Source organism: Lithobates pipiens, unplaced genomic scaffold, assembly GCF_037356315.1.
Source record: "Lithobates pipiens isolate NorthernLeopardFrog02 unplaced genomic scaffold, aLitPip1_a1.2 Scaffold_16, whole genome shotgun sequence".
Classification (NCBI taxonomy): domain Eukaryota; kingdom Metazoa; phylum Chordata; class Amphibia; order Anura; family Ranidae; genus Lithobates; species Lithobates pipiens.
Genome location: NW_027507748.1, coordinates 56,393,239 through 56,408,106, shown reverse-complemented (window position 1 = coordinate 56,408,106; position 14,868 = coordinate 56,393,239).

Genomic DNA, 14,868 nt, shown 5'->3' with positions numbered 1-14,868 from the left:
GCAAACTTACGCTGCATGGCCTCCCTGATTCTGCAAAGACTACAAAGGACCCTAGGATTTGTGGTATCAAGGAGAGGGATCATTACTGGCTGGCAACTCTTCTTGATCCACATTACAAGGGTTAGGTTGCAGAACTCGTCCTGGCTTTGCAGAGGGAGCAGAGGATGAAACATCTTCAGGAGGCCTTGAACAAAGGTTTGTGTAACGCATTTCCAGATCCTGGGAGGTTACCATTTCCTGGGGCTGGACAACATGTTGCTGAGGCTTTGTTCAGTCGGGGGAAGAGTGGTGGAGAAGGTGGCCGTCTGACCGATGCCGTTAACAATTTTTTAGTCCTCAGTGCCAAGATCTGATCAGTTCAAGCAACCATCATCATCGCCAGCATCTGCATTATATGGTGCAGGAATATCTAGGGGCAAGAGCAGACTTGGAAACCTGGGTTACTGGGTCTTGAGGATGAACCACTGGCCAGAACCTGCTCAATATGTGTTTGAACTACTGGCCTGTCCTGCATCCAGCTTGCTTTCTGAATGCACATTCAGTGCTGCTTGAGGGTTTGTAATGGATCAAAGAGTGTGCCTGTCCACAGACTCCATTGATTGATTCATTTTTATGAATATGAGCCTGTTTGGATCAGCAGCTATCAAGCACCCGATGCTGATGTAACGAATTGAATTTGCTATGGATGTGGGATCCCTTGAAGACTGCTTATGCTGACTGTCCTATTCCTCCTCAATCTTGATGATGCTAGCTTCCAACAAAATTTTTGGTTTAGGGCACCACCACCCAAGGCTTAATTTTTCTGCCCCTGTTTAAAAGGGGCATGTGATTACAATTGTTGATCTAATATTTCACAGCAGGGCCCATTTCTGCATCCAACACGAGTATATGTGAGGGGTTACTGTGTTGTGGCACCACCCCCACTACCCAAGGCCCAGTTTTTCTGCCCCTGTTTAACAGGGGCATGTAAATACAATTCTTGATATAATATTTCAATGCAAGGCCTGTTCCTGTGCCCAACAAGAGTAACTGTGAGAGCTTACAGTGTTCTGGTACCACCAACACCTAAGGCCCAATTTTCTGCAGAGTATATAGGGCAGGCCATGTAGTATATACTATACTGCTGTTCAGAGTACATAGTGCCTGGAGGCCTGGCGGACCCCCACGTCATTTAGAATTTTTTTTAGGTGCTGAGTTCCCCTTAATATCCATACCAAACCTGAAGGGCCTGGTATGGATGTTGTGGGGGACATTCATGCCATTTTTTGGGGTATTTTTATCTATATTGCCGGGAATACATTACAGGTACAAACAGTTTTCAATTACATTTTTTCCTTTAGAAATGTAATTTTGCTTTGTCACCGTTATAAACATGGGAAAGATGTGCTACTTTACAAGCATACTTAGGACACCCCCAAGCACAATATCTAAAGAAATATTTCATTTATATTGTTTCACTTTAAGCATTAAAGTTAACGCGAACCGTGAGGTGTTCGGCTCAAGCCTATAGTTAGAGTTAGGTAACTAGAAAACAATAGTGCCTTTATTTGTTGGACTGTGAGATGTCTATTGTCCTTGCCTGGTCTTTGTCCTTGCCTGGTCTGAAGTTACTAAAAGAGGTGAATTGTAAGTAACCAGCACACATGGTTCACCAAGGGGGTTTTAACACACTGGGGTATGACGACATTGGTGTGGAGTGGTGTGAAAACACATGTAGTTACCCAGAGTAATGGAATTTTAACAAGCAGTCTGTCAACAGCATGTACCTGTAATAGGTGGAACAGCCTCTAGCAGTTGAGTGCATGTGTGGAGCCCACAGAGAGTGATAAGCAGGAATACGGATCTCTCTGTTCATACAGTGAGTCCATTCCCCACACAGTAAGAAAGCATCCCCTAGGGACACACTTAACCCTTCGATCGCCCCTGGTGTTAACCTCTTCCCTGTGTCATTAGTATAGTAACCGTGAATATTTTTAGCACTGGTCACTGTAATACTGTCACTGGTTCCCCAAAAATTTTTATGTGTCCGATTTGTCCGCCACAATGTCGCTGTCCCACTAAAAATTGCTGATTGCTGCCATTACTAGTAAAAAGAAAAAATACAAAATTCCATAAAAATATCCCATAGTTTGTTTGGAATGGAGGAAGGGTTGGGACTTTGAATTAGGCCTAGGACAAATACATCAAAATAGCCTCCATCCCTATTGGCACGATAAATAGAAAAAAGTTTGGGACTTTAACAGAAGCCTGCCATTTGGAAGCAAAAAAGAACAAATAAAGGTCAAATAATATAAATGTATTAGATGTTGACCTGGTAATTACATGGGGCGCAGTGGTGCACATTCCATAAACAATCATAATTAGTAAGTACATATATTAAAATATTGCACATCAAGGACATCAATCCTACAGCTTATACATCAAAATAATTAAATTCACGTATAAACATATTGCACATAACAAAGATTAATACAATTAATTTGTTTAAAACATTACAGAGTATATTAAAACTGCATGATAGAATGTGACTGTAACATCTAAAGCTCGACGCGTTTCGTGGCTATCTTGCCACTCATCAGGAGCTGATGTATGATGAATATCTATAGGACGAGAAATGGTGTGCGAAAAAATTGGTCAGATAGACATTCAATGGAGGAAAAGAAAAAGAAGGGATGCGTCAAACCAAACGCCCATACTTACGGGTCAGGTGATGACATGAGGCGCGGCGGCGGATATGGGGGTGGTTGGAAGCCACATCTGGTATAGGAGCTAAGGCAGACAGAGCATGCGGTACTGCAGCAAAGCGTAGTGCCATAAATGTGAACCGAAAAATGATCCTCACCCTAGGATCAATAATTGTTAATGTCAGCTTGAAACATCAAGCATAAATGTGAATGTAAAAAGAAAATTAGAAATTACTGGAGGGTGTGAGTGCATAAAAAATAGAGTGTAAAAATCTCAAAATAAAATGGGAATATTGTGACACAGTCAAGGTAATATAAGATAGTGAGACCATGTTGTGAGCAATGTAAATGCTACAACAGTAGTGGACACTGTCGCATATAAAACACTAAATGAAAAGTAAAAACCAAACAAATGTTATATAAAACAAAAAACACAAAATAGGTGTACTGTGACACAATACCTGGATGTGTTGAACTATATGTTCTTTTCATCTGAGTGCGCTGTGCTGCCAGAAACGGCGATCGCTGTGCTGATAGTGCCTGTTTAGACTATGTGCCAGATATAATGTGTGCTTTCTGCAGCCGCATAATGCCACCAACGTCACGCTGGCGGCTAAATAGAAGGGGGCAGCATCATCACAGAATCATCATCAGCATCATCAGCAGAATCCCAGATGGATTCACGGCGCACACGTGACGGCGTCAATCGCCGCCCGACATGTGACGTCGGATGCGTGACATCGATGCACAGCGGGACAACCACTCGATCCCCCCGAGGGAGAGAAGGAGTGAACGCCGCGGTGTGCATCGCAGCTCCCACAATCAGAAGGAGCCCCAACCACGAGACCAGAGTCACAAACTCCACACCCCATACAGCAGCGGACCCAAAATAACTAATATTGCTGTGTATATCAAAAATAATAAAAAAATAAATTGCAAATATTATCGCAAACAGAGAATTTTGCCAGACTTAACCTGCAATATTGCAGGAAAAGGGACTAATTCTGACATGAAAATTTTATGTCAGAATGATCAAGGAACCTATCCTAGATCCCATCCCATACTGATCACTGTAATAATGTCACTGGTTCCCAAAAAAATTTTAGGTGTCCGATTTGTCCACCACAATGTCGCTGTCCCACTAAAAATCGCTGATTGCTGCCATTACTAGTAAAAAAAAAATACAAAATTCCATAAAAATATCCCATAGTTTGTTTACCCCACACAGTAAGAAAGCATCCCCTAGGGACACACTTAACACTTCGATCGCCCCTGGTATTAACCTTTTCCCTGCCAGTGTCGTTAGTACAGTAACCGTGAATATTTTTAGCACTGATCACTGTAATAATGTCACTGGTTCCCAAAAAAATGTTAGGTGTCCGATTTGTCCACCACAATGTCGCTGTCCCACTAAAAACCGCTGATTGCTGCCATTACTAGTAAAAAAAAAAAAATACAAAATTCCATAAAAATATCCCATAGTTTGTTTACCCCACACAGTAAGAAAGCATCCCCTAGGGACACACTTAACACTTCGATCGCCCCTGGTATTAACCTTTTCCCTGCCAGTGTCGTTAGCACAGTAACCGTGAATATTTTTAGCACTGATCACTGTAATAATGTCACTGGTTCCCAAAAAAATGTTAGGTGTCCGATTTGTCCACCACAATGTCGCTGTCCCACTAAAAACCGCTGATTGCTGCCATTACTAGTAAAAAAAAAAATACAAAATTCCATAAAAATATCCCATAGTTTGTTTACCCCACACAGTAAGAAAGCATCCCCTAGGGACACACTTAACACTTCGATCGCCCCTGGTATTAACCTTTTCCCTGCCAGTGTCGTTAGTACAGTAACCGTGAATATTTTTAGCACTGATCACTGTAATAATGTCACTGGTTCCCAAAAAAATGTTAGGTATCCGATTAGTCTGCCACAATGTCGCTGTCCCACTAAAAATCACTGATTGCTGCCATTACTAGTAAAAAAAATAAAAATCCAAAATTCCATAAAAATATCCCATAGTTTGTAGACACTATAACTTTTGCGCAAACCAATCAATATACACTTGGAATTTTTTTTACTAAAAATATGTAGCAGAATACATATTGGCCTAAATTGATGAATACATTTTTATATTGGATATGTATTATAGCAGAAAGTACAAAATATTTTTTTTTTTTCAAAATTGTTGCTATGTTTTTGTTTATAGCGCAAAACATATAAAGCGCAGAGGTGATCAAATACCACAAAAAGAAAGCTCTATTTGTGGGAAAAAAGGACATCAGTTTTATGTGGGTACAATGTCGTACAACTGTGCAATTGTCAGTTAAAGTAACGCAGTGCCGCATCGCAAAAATGGCCAGGTCATTAAGGGGGTAACACTCTCCGGTCGTTAAGTGGTTAAACAAAACAGTGAAAGAGCAGGATTCAGTATCCTTATATACACTCCGATGAGAAGTTTTTCCTATGCTTCTGAAAGCACATGTTGTCTGTCCGCACCATGAGTCAGCATACATTGAATAAGGAAACTAGGATCTGATAACAGTCTCCTGCATTACTCTCATTTGTCTGTTCTCACTCATTATAAGGAAATCTTTCTACAGACTGGAAAGCTGTGCATGTACTGGGTGGGTTTTATGTGTGCTGAACTTTGCATGTGGAATTACAAGAACAGTAGTTTCCAGAATTATCCTTACCACTGATATTTCTGTGCTATGATAGACTGTACAGTGGAACCTTGAATTACGAGCATAATCTGTTCCAGGAGAATGCTTGTTATCCAAAGCGCTCGCATATCAAAGCGAGTTTCCCCATAGAAGTCAATGGAAACAAAGATAATTTGTTCCGCATTGACTTCTATTACATGCAATACCACATGTAGCCAGAGGTGGGGGATGCCGGAGAGCCTCGGAAATACTCGGGGACAGCTCAAAAAGCCTCTGAAAGCCTCAGAAACACTTCCTCACCATTCAGTGGGTTCAAGCGCGTGCCTGCTATAGCTAGCTGTAATACGGACCGCTACGGCGATTCGCAGGAATGAGCCGACCTGCCATTGTATACTGATGATGGCTGGTCGGCAAGAGGTTAAATTGGACAGCTATTTTATCCAAGAGAAATTCCCAAAACATGGCCTGTTGGGGGTACTTGAGAACTGAGTTTGGGAACCACTGCTCTAGATCACTAAGGTCACACTTATAGTAAGACCCCTTTCACACCAAGGGCGTTTTGCAGGCGCTATATCGTTAGAAATAGCACCTGCAATCCGCCCTAAAATGGCTGCACCATTGTCTGTAGTATGAAAGCCCGAGGGCTTTCATACCGCAGCAGTGCGCTGGCAGGACTTCAGGAAAAGTCCTGCCAGCTGCTTCTTTGGAGCGGTGAAGGAGCCGTGCTCCTCCACCGCTGCTCCCCGTTGAATTCAAGGTGGCAGGGCTGTAATACCGCCGGCAAAACGCCGCTATTGCGGCTTATTGCCAGGGAGTTTAACCCTTTCTTTGCCGCTAGCGGGGGGTAAAATCGTCCCACTAGCGTCCGAAATGCACCGCAAATCCAACGGTGAAACGCCCCTAAAAATAGCGTCGCTTTACCGCCGATGCTATGGGCGGCATGGTGTGAAAGGGGTCTAATTGTTGCTTATTATTATTAACGATTTATATAGCGCCAACAGTTTACGCAGCGCTTTACAATGTCTAGGGGAGACAACACAATTACAGTACAATACAAAAGGTACAGGAGGGCCCTGCTCATAGAGCTTACATTCTAAAGGGAGGGGGTGGTAGTACAAAAGGTAATAGCTGCAGAGAATGATTTGATGGGATGCTTAGATCCAGATCACAGCAATCCCTGAGTACCCCATTAGCCTATACAAATATAGAGGCAGCAAAGTTGCAAGCTTGTTGCATAAATAAGGAAGCATCCATTAATTTAAGGCACACGTCACCAAGGCAAAAGAAAGAGTACAGGCAGAGTTGCATGCAATGCAGGCCAAGGCAGAAGCAAAATTGTAAGTCCCGTAGCTCCCAACTGTCCCTGATTTCGAGGGACTGTTCCTCAATCGGAACAAAGTAAAACATTCCCTCTCTCCTCCTCATGTGTCCCTAATTTTGGTCTGATCTATATAGTTTTATATAAAATGCATTACTTATATATCAAAAAGTGTTTTACGGTGCTAAACCTTTCATCCAATTTCTAAATTGCTGCATTTGTACATTCCAAAAGTCAATATAAAGGAATATTAGTGGTAAAAAGGCACATGGGGGGGTTTCCATTTTTTACATTTTTTTTATGTGTCCAATTCTCCTTTAAAAGGGGTGTGGCAGGAGGCGTGTCCTATGCCTACATATTTTTGCTAATAGGTGTCCTATCTCAGAAAGTTGGGAGGTATGAAGTCCTTCAGAGAGAAGGGGAGGGAGCAGCATCCATAGCTGCACTAAGGGTTTTGGAATAGACTGCAGAGGAAGAAGTCCATCATTCTATCTTCACTGCCTCTGTTCTTTGTGCTAAGCCAGAAAAGTGACAACTAAATCACACAGAATGCTTCTAGTCTTGCGCATGATCAGAGAGCTACAGAAGCTGGCTAGCTACAGCCAAGTCAGTAGTGCAGGACCATAGCATCCCACCCATGCAAAGCTTGTTCTGCTAATCATACTATGTCAAAAGTTTAAAATTGTTCACATCAACAAACTAGACCACGGGCCTAATCTCTAACCAAGTAGAAAGGCTAGAGCAAATGTATGGCAGCCCTTAAAGTATATGTGAACCCTTACCTTCTAAAACAACTCATTCTGTATAAAATAGAAATTAAAGGCAAAACATTTCTGTATATACAGTATAAATAGGAAAATATTGTAAATAATTGTTTTTTTCTTTTTTTTTTTAGAATGATGATCACTGTGACGGAACCAATCCCACACTCCGATTGAGTGCTTCCATCAGTATACCGCTTCCTAAGTCTGAATATAGATATCAGATATTCCAACCGCTCACAAGCATAAAACAAGACGACACTTGCTTAGCTGCTCAACATGGACTGATTTATTAGAACCAAAATGGCAAGTATTTATAATACAGTAGAAGACTAAAACCTAACCTAATTAGCATGAGCTAATTATCTAATCATTGACCCAGACTAGTTGTCTGAGAGATAGGACTTTTCAGGGTAAGACTTTGTCTCCTAGATCACTGATTGACACCAGAGGTTCTAGGAAGTACGTGATTTTTTCATGAACTAGAAATTGCAAAGAATGATCCTCTCTTACCAGCCCTTAGCTTCTTAGACGATGCACGCATTGTGAACCCAGTGGTGACAAAATTGCCTTACTAACTTCGAGAAAAGTGGGCAACGGCAGGTCCTAAACATAAAAGGGGACATCTGGTTTATTTTCCACCCTTTTCCTTCTTATTGGAGTTTATCAGAGCCAAGGCCAAGAATGATCCAAGCTTCTTGGTTTTGTTGTTGATATACAGTAAATGCTCCTAACTTCACAGCTGTGAAGCATGAGAACTCTAAGTCCAAGTACAAGGATTTAGACTTTGACTTTGGTCAGAAAGACAGGAATGGCACCTGTTGCCACCAATACTAATGATGATGGGGATGAAAGACAAGGATCCAAATTGCTACGTTCTCATCCACAACAAGCCACATTCTCTGAGAAAATGTAGTGCTTTTAGTGAAAGGCATTTGGAAGAAAGAGTTCCAAAGGAGTTATGACACTTTGGATGTTGTGCATTATTATCAGGGATTTGCTGATACTGACAGCTCAGTCAACACACTTGGAATCAAGTTAGCAGTGAACAACCCAAAGAACTTGAAAAAGCCCTCTAGTTTAGTCATCATGCAAGAACATCTTTATTCACATGTAAGAAGTAGAACTTCACAAGGATGTACTCATCAAGAGTTTCCTTGAGCCAACTAGAAGGACTACTTCGCCTTTACTGCCAAAGTATTGTGCAAATTTTGCCAACGTTGAAGAAGCAACTTAATACTCCCAAGAAATGATTCAGCTGTTTCAATTTTACACTGAGGAAGATTCATCACAGACTTCACCATTCCCAGCAGTTATGTAAATTTTTGTTGGTCATTGTTCACAATTTCTCCTTTTTATCTTTCAGGTTCAGAAGACAAAAATCATCCATGCTTACAGACTTTCATGCTGTATTATTGTTATTATAATTTGTGGCATAGCGTGGGTTGTCAGCGCTCAGGGCAAGGCAAGTAATTTGCACCCCCTAACCCATGGACTTGTAGATACCCCACCCTGATCACATCCGCAGATACCCCCCCCAACTCTGATCACACCCTCAGATACCCCTACCCAGATCACACCCCCAGATACCCCCCCCAAACCCCCCTAGATTCATCCACTCTGATCACACCCCCAGATTCTCTCCACTCTGATCATACCCCCAGATCCCCCACCAGATCCCTCCACTCTGATAACACCCCCAAATCCTCCCATCTCTCCACTCTGATCACACCTCCAAATCCACCCTCATCCACCCCTCCACTCTGATCACACGTCCAGATCCCTCCACTCTGATCACACCCCGAGATACCAGACTAAATCCCTCCACTCTGATCATACCTCCAGATACCTCATTAGTTCCATCCACTCTGATCACACCCCCAGACCCCCCCCCCCATCCCTCCACTCTGATCACACCTCCAAATACCCCATCATATCCTTCAACTCAGATCATACCCCCCTCCCCCATCTTACACACACAATACCCCCACATCTCACTGGTCCTGCATTACCAAGAACAGGAGGGTTATCTGTGTCCCACGCAGGCAAGAGAATATCATCAGCAGGATCTGCATTGGAGGCTACAGCTGCAGAAACCAGCGGGGAGCCTTCTCCACCCTGACTTCTTCTTCCGCTGGCACCCTCAGCCTGACCTGCCCCCTGCACATTGTGGCGCTCACTGTCTGCACACACTCAGGATTGGATCCACCCACCACTCCGCCCTCCTCTGCATGCTTGGATCCGTTCCAAAAATAAATTGCATGTACATAAGTATTCACAGCCAGATGTTTATACAACGTGATTAGAGTCCACCTGTGGTAAATTAAGTTAATCGGACATGATTTGGGCCCACAGTTAACAGTGCATGTCAGAGCACAAACAAAGCCATGAAGTCCAAGGAATTGTCTATAGACCTCCAAGACAGGATTGTATCAAGGCACAGATCTGGGGAAGGGTACAGAAAAATATCTGCAGGTCCCAATGAGCACAGTGGCCTCCATCATCCATAAATGAAAGAAGTTTGGAACCACCAGGACTCTTCCTAGAATAGGTCGCCTGGCCAAACTGAGTTCCGAATGTTTCAAATTCGTATTGGTCTTAGTCAGGGAGGTGACCAAGAACCTGATGATCACTCTGACAGAGCTCCAGTGTTTCTCTGTGGAGAGAGGAGAACCTTCTACAAAAACAGCCATCTCTGCAGCGCTCAACCAATCAGGCCTGTATGGTAGAGTGGCCAGATGGAAGCCGCTCCTCAGTGAAAGGCACACGACAGCCTGCCTGGAGTTTGCCAAAAGGCACCTGAAGGACTCTCAGACCATGAGAAATGAAATGTTCTGGTCTAACGAAACAAAGATTGATTTCTTTGACCTGAATGGCAAGCATCATGTCTGGGGGAAACCAGGCACCACTCATCACATGGCCAATATCATCCCTACAGTGAAGCATAGTGGTGGCAGCATTATGCTGTGGGGATGTTTTTCAATGGCAGAAATGGGGAATACTTTCCGGATGCACTGTATATCTCCAGCACTGGCGGATCTCTGAGGAAAACTGCAGCAATCTAATAGGAAGATCAAAGTTTGATTCTCCTGTATAATGTAATTCCAACCCAACGTATAATTTACAAAGACGCTGTTTTGTAATAATCTAGTTTGAACGCTTAGTTGAACACATAAACTTCCTCAATAGCAGTCAGCAGCAGTGTGATATGCAGTTTCTGGAACATTTACAAATTTGTTATTAACGCAGGTTAGTCAAAATGATGTCTTCTAAGGCTAGCCATACATATTAAGAATTCTCTCATTCAGTGCTGTGGGCTGAACAAGTGAAACCTATACATGCGCCTATCAACAATAAACAACGCGTTGGAGGGATCTCCCCTGCTGGCCATCAATTATTTAGTTTTGGATAGATTTGTTATATTACTACGTTATGATATGTTTATTCGTTTTCTAACCAATTCCTAATTTTCAGAACATGTTGAATTCGTATCAGTCGAAAAATGATCGAGCGGTTTGAACTCTGTGTGAAGTATAGCTGGTTGTTAAGGAGTGGGCTGGGAAGCTGCCGCATCCTTAACAACCAATAACCCGCTGAGCGCTGAAATGTAAACAAAGAATGCTGGCAATAGAGAATTCTGAAAAAAAAAAAACAGCCTAGGTCCCTTTGGGTCTGGTATGGATTTTAAGGGCAACCACATGCCAAAAAAAACAAAACGTTGTGGCCCCCCCCCCCCAAATCCATACCAGACCCTTATCCAAGCATGCAGCCCAGCAGGCCAGGAACATGATGGGATGAGCGAGTGCCCCCCATCCTAAACCATACCAGGCCACATGCCCTGAACATGGGGGGGTGCTTTGTTGATGGGGACAAGGGCCTCCTCACCACAACCCTGGGCGGTGGTTGTGGGGGTCTGCAAGAGGGGGGCTTTGGAATCTGGAAGCTCCCTTTATGTGAATGAGTACCCATTTACCAAAAAAAGTGTAAAAAGTGAATAAAGACACTAGACAAATTTTTAACAATTTCTTTATTAATAAATAAAATAAAATAAACATTTTATTTATCAAATTTTACACTGACAAATATATATCACAAACAAGGCCCTACAGGCCAAACACAGTTTAAAACTTAAAACTTACACTTCTTCAGCAATTGGCTCATTGCATTGTATAACCCCGAGACCTATACCGATGGCTATCATAACGAGATTACACAGACTCCCCTATTCAAAGACATAATTTAATGTTGTAATTATCACTTTGGCCCAAACGTACATCCGCCATGTATTATTACAATACTCTTGCTTTGTACATTGGGGAAAATAGAAACAATAAAAAAGGTGGGTGGGGAGAACCCCTTATCACACTGATGAGAAGAACAAACAAGTCGTCACCTCCCCAGATCTATTGCATACCATGTTGTGGACGGCATATATTTTCCTGTAGATAGCCACTGCATCAGACAGCCGTGGAAGCACTGTTCACCAGCTTCCCCACACCTTATCAAATTTTTGTGGAATACCTCTACTTATGTAAGTAGCTTTATATAATGGGGAGGCTTTGTTGACAAGAGCCTTCCATGCTATAGTACCGGGGGCAGACTTTCTCCATGAGAGCACTGTGAGTTTCTTAGCAGAGTAAAGTAAAATTGTCAGCAAAGTGCGGGTCACTCTTTAGGGATGCAGTGCATCCACTAATCCCAAAAGGCATTCCTCCACCGGTGGCTGTATATGAATAGCAGTAACCTCCTCAATGGAACAGTGACCCCTTTCCAAAATTCCTGGATAGCCACACAATTCCAAAATACATGTAGAAAATCCGCATTGGAGGAAGCGCACCACCAGCTACAGAGCGACTGGGTAGGGAACATTCTCGCCAATCTGGCTGGAGTTAGATATATACGATGTAAAATTTTTAATTGGTTCAGCCGATCTCTGGCTGACACCAGTCTGGAAAAGTTAATGTCCCAAATATTGTCCCAATCATCCCCATCCATCTGAGGCAACACCTCCCCCCACGCCATCCTACAATGTGAAAAGAGCTCACCAGCCGTAAGCAACTGCTTGTACATAGTAGATAGGACCTTGTTCAGATCCTCCTTTCTAAGTAAGGATTCCAGATTGCTCATTTGCAGACTAAAAGATTAATATCATCAATTTTCCATTATATGCATGTCTTAGTTGCAAATAAAGAAACAAGTGTGTATTGGGGAGTTGAAATTTAGCTTTCAGAATATCAAGTTGAAGGAGTTTCCTGCCACCCATTATATCTTTCCCACATCTGTCATTTTTTAAATAGGTAAGGGGTGGAGTCAACGGATGATGTCAGTGGGTGGCCCCGCCCCTTGTGATGTCATTGGCCCAGCATGCCCCAGTCAGTGACGTCACAAGGGGCGGGGTTACACAATTATGTCATCAGGTGATTCCGCCCCTTAGCTATTTAAGAAATTACAGATGGTGGAGTATAGGGTACTCCAGCCAACATCTTTTCTTTTGTTTTTGGAAAGCATGGAAAAGGGATAGAACCCCTGTCAGGATTTATTTATTTTTTTAATAGGGTCACATAATGCAAAAAACATTCCTTCTTCAGGAAAGTAGGAAAGAGTAAGAACCGCTGTCAATTTAATACAAGGGTTGTAAAAAGTAATCCAAAAGTGTACAACTTTTTCATTAACCTACAGTACATAGGTTGTTCATATGTCACATATCTTCCATCTCCCACTATTATAACTCTTCTTCTTTTTCATTGTAGGTAATATGGAGATGACACCATTGACAAGAGCAATGTCTTGTCATTGGTAGCTCTTGCTAATGGTGTCATCTCCGTAAACATGCTGTAGCCTTTTGTAGATGTTGGACAGCGTGTACCCCTCCTTCATCAAGAACTCAGTGACAGCACATTACTTCTGCTTGCAATTCATTATTTACCTGCAATGACAAAGAAGAAGAAGAGTTACTATAGAGGAAGAGTTTACTCTATCAACATGTGAAATTTGAACAACCTATATAAGTTAACAAAAAAGTTATACCCACTTTTGCAAAACCTTTGGTAAAGCCCTCGTATTTCCTCTGTCAAGTTATTATTCCCTGTCCTGTCCTGACACATTATTATTTTCTGTTCCATGTTTTCCTGTGACAACCACTCCCCTCATTTCTTGTCCTGCTGTGACCGGTGGTCACGGATACAGGAACCAAAATTATATTTTCATAGAAGTATCACAGATAGTAATACAAAATTGATAGAAGTATTTACTTGCCTCGAATCTATCTGTCGCATCCTCCTAAATAGGTTGATATTTAGGTCAGGTAAATTTAGTTCTGGTGGATCTCCTGCAATCAATTGTGAATGTTTTTGTCTGTTCTGGGCTCTGCAGGCTGCAGGTTTGATTGCTTCCCCCCTGCCATAACCCTGGTATCCCCTTCTTCAGCGGCTGGCCCTCTTCAAGATAAAAGTGGTCTCTTTGGCGAATTCGCCGCAATATCACTTTTATCGGCGGTGGGAGAGGGGGGCCCCCCCTTCCGCCTCGCTTTGGTGTCCTCCGCTGTGTTCGGTAGTGGCGAAGGCGATCTGATCCTCTCCCTAGCCTGACATAGAGATGAGTGAGGGGAAGATGGCCCCCACCCGTCTCCATTTCATTGCAGGGCAGAAGCGACATCAAAACGTCACTTCTGCCCATAGCTCTTAAAGGGCCATTTGTTTTTTTTTTATTGCATTTTAGTGTAAATATGAGATCTGAGGTCTTTCTTGACCCCATATCTCATATTTTAGAGGTCCTGTCATGCTTTTTTCTGGAGGAAAACACAAGGAAAGAGGCGCCTCAGGGTGTAGAAGTAAAAACATTTTAATCACAGAATAATGTGTACAGGTAACTCACATTTTAGACGTGATAGATAAGCCTCCTAAAATGTGAGTTGCCTGTGCACATTATTCTGTGATTAAATTGTTTTTGCTTCTACACCCAGAGGCACCTCTTTCCTTGTGTTTTCCTGCAGATTTTGGAACATGGTTTCTGTTCCCCCCTGATGGCAGCCGTGTGTGTGATTCCTCTGTACCATTCTCTCCTGGCCATTGGATATTTCTGATATAGACTTTTTACAGACTATACATTGCATGGATTTTTTAAAATTAAAATACACTTTCTGCTGTTATTAATGTGCATTTAGATCCATGCCATCTAATACTGGGAGATATTTACTGATCCAGTTTTTTGCGCATTTACTTGTATATCATGCTTTTTTCTGTTACAAGGGATGTGTACATTCCTTTTAACCACTTAAGGACCGCCGTATTGCCAATGTACGTCATTGCAATGGCATGTACAGGCACAAGCACGTACATGTACGTGCTTGCCTTCCAGCGGGTGGGGGGTCCGATCGGACCCCCTCCCGCTGGATACGGCGGTCCGTTTCGCTTCAGGAGCGATCCGGGATAAAGGGA